This window comes from Hylobates moloch, unplaced genomic scaffold (genome assembly GCF_009828535.3).
Source record: "Hylobates moloch isolate HMO894 unplaced genomic scaffold, HMol_V3 SCAFFOLD_19, whole genome shotgun sequence".
Lineage (NCBI taxonomy): Eukaryota > Metazoa > Chordata > Mammalia > Primates > Hylobatidae > Hylobates > Hylobates moloch.
This window is the reverse complement of record NW_026652294.1, coordinates 41,259,176-41,261,936: the sequence shown is the minus strand read 5'-3', so window position 1 is coordinate 41,261,936 and position 2,761 is coordinate 41,259,176. Positions and strand designations below refer to the sequence as shown.

General features: G+C 42.8%; 1 pseudogene; it reads right to left on the bottom strand.

The window, feature by feature from the left end:
* Positions 1 to 2,050: 2,050 nt before the first annotated feature.
* On the bottom strand, positions 2,051 to 2,520 carry LOC116459028 (ubiquitin-ribosomal protein eS31 fusion protein-like; annotated as a pseudogene).
* Positions 2,521 to 2,761: the final 241 nt, after the last annotated feature.

Sequence of the window (2,761 nt, the reverse complement as noted above, 5' to 3'; positions counted from 1 at the left end):
CATTCCTCTTGGACTTTGTGGTTTTTGTTTTGTTTTGTTCTGTGGTATTTGTATGTGTGTTTTTTTGTTTGTTTGTTTGCTTGCTTTTTGAGATGGAATCCTGCTCTGTTGCCCAGGCTGGAGAAATCTCAGCTCACTGCAGTAGCACAATCTCAGCTCACTGCAATCTCCAGCTCCTGGGTTCAAACAATTCTTCTGCCTCAGCCTCCCTAGTAGCTGGGATTACAGGCACTCACCACAATGCCTGACTAATTTTTGTATTTTTAGTAGAGACAGGGCTTCACCATGCTGGCCAGGCTGGTGTTGAACTCCTGACCTCAAGTGGTCCGCGCCCCTTGGCTTCCCAAAGTGCTGGGATTACAGGCGTGAGCTACCGTGTCCAGCATCCTCTTGGACTGTGAATGATGCAAAGTGATAACTGATGATGCAAAGAATCGTCAGTGATTATGGAGCAGTGCTTTTCCAGCCTGGGTACCCGTTGCAGTCACCTTAAAGTCTGGTTGAAGTGCAGGTCGCTGGGTCCCACCCCAGAGGCTGATTCAGTAGGCCAGGGAAGGGGTGTGAGAATGCACACGTCTAAGACTCTTCCAGGTGATGCTGAGGCTGCTGAGTGGAGGAATACCCTTTGAGTAGAGTAACGTCTTTGGTGACAATTGTGGCAGGGACAAGACCAGGCTCCCAGAACCGCAGAGTTGCTGCCGTACCCAGTGTCAGTGGTGGAAGCTGGGTCAGTTCTGTGGTGGGATTTGGGGCATTGTTTCTGGCTGGGTAGCTGTTGACACGGGTCCTCCAGCCCTCCTGGCAATTCTGTGAGCTGCCCCTGTACTCTCTAAATAGATTCCCTTGCTGCTGAAATCAGCCAGTTAGTTTCCGTTGCGTGCAACTAAGAATGCTGGCTGATTCAGGATCCACTTTGTTGTCTTTTGAAACTGCCCTTGAAACCTAAACCATCCTTTAGTCTTTCCTGACTTTTCTCTTCAAGATTTGCACTGTTGTTTTGCATCCCTGGGATTTATGCCACTTAATTCCTCTTTAGTACATGTCTGTTAAAATATATATGTTATTTTTTCTTATTTCAAGAATAATATATGCTTACTACAAACATATCTGGAAAATAAAAGAAGGCTCAAAGAAGAAATTTAAAATCATCTTTAATCTCACCACCAGAGACAATCATTATGAATATGTTGTTATACGACTTCCAGGTTTTTTTATACATATGCATACATTTTTTATATATTTGGGATGATACTATACATATTGTTTTATAACTCCTCCTTTTTAAAATTCCAACTGTATAAGTAAATATTTTCCTCTGTCAAAATGTATTCCACAAGATGGTTTGCGATGAGGACATAGCTTCCAGCTTATGAAGCACTGTAATTTATTCAGCTAATCCCTGACATTTGACATGCGGGTTGAATCAAATGGGTCACTATTATAAATAACACTGCCAACTTCTGATTCAAAATGACACATTTTGAATTGGTTAGCAATTCCTACTATAACTTCGCCAAATTCTCAAAACTTTCTTCATTCAACAAATATTTCTTGAATGTCTACCACGTGTCATGCACTGTTCTAATTACTGAGGATGAAGAAATGACCAAACTAGAGAAAAACACCTACTTTCATTGTAGCTTACAATGCAGTGGGGTGAACAGTAATAATACTATGTGTCAACAATATACACACAAACATACAATAAGTTAATATACTAATCATAAAATAATAGTGATGACAGCTACCACTTATTAAATGTTTGCCATCTGCCAGATATTACGCTAAGCCCTTTCTGTGCAGTTAATCCTGAGGCCCTATTATCATCTCTGTTGTCCAGAAAACACCACTGATTCTTTAACTTACTCCCACTCACTATTAATGCAGGCAGACCTGGTGCTGAATCAGTTAAATCTGACCCTTCCCCCCAAAGCCTATGATCTTAACTGGTGGCTACATCATGGAGCAAGAGAATCCCAGGTGAGCCTGATTTTTGTTTTTTTTGTTTTGTTTTGTTTTTTTAGTTCATCTCTTTTATTAACTCATACAATTACTTGTCTTCTGGTTTGTTGAAGCAGTAAGTCAGACAACATTTGCCACAATAACGTCTGTCAAAATGGCTTGCCGTAAACACTCCAACACCACATTCATCAGAAGGGCACCACGACGAAGGCGACTAATTTTTCCATCCTCATCTACCTTATAATATTTCAGGACAGCCAGCTTAACCTTCTTTCTCTTGTGCTTATTCTTCTTGGGAGTGGTGTAAGACTTCTTCTTCCTTTTCTTAGCACCACCACGCAGTCTCAACACAAAATGAAGAGTAGACTCTTTTTGAATATTGTAGCCAGACAAAGTACGTCCATCTTCCAGTTGCTTGCCAGCAAAGATCGGTCTTTGCTGATCAGGAGGAATTCCTTCCTTATCCTGGATCTTGGCCTTTACATTTTCTATCGTATCCGAGGATTCAGCCTCGAGGGTGATGGTCTTCCCCATAAGGGTTTTCGCGAAAATCTGCATTTTGGTGGCGGCTCCACTGCAGATGGCGGATCGAAAAGGAAAGGAGAGCCTGTTTTAATGAAGGAAGTAGACCACGATCTGTGCTTGTCAAACTTCAGCTGTAGACTAAGAAGGCACGGGACTATGGCCGGGCGCAGTGGCTCACGCCTGTAATCCCAGCACTTTGGGAGGCCGAGGCGGGGGGATCACGAGGTCAGGAGATCGAGGCCATCCTGGCTAACATGGTGAAACCCCGTCTCTA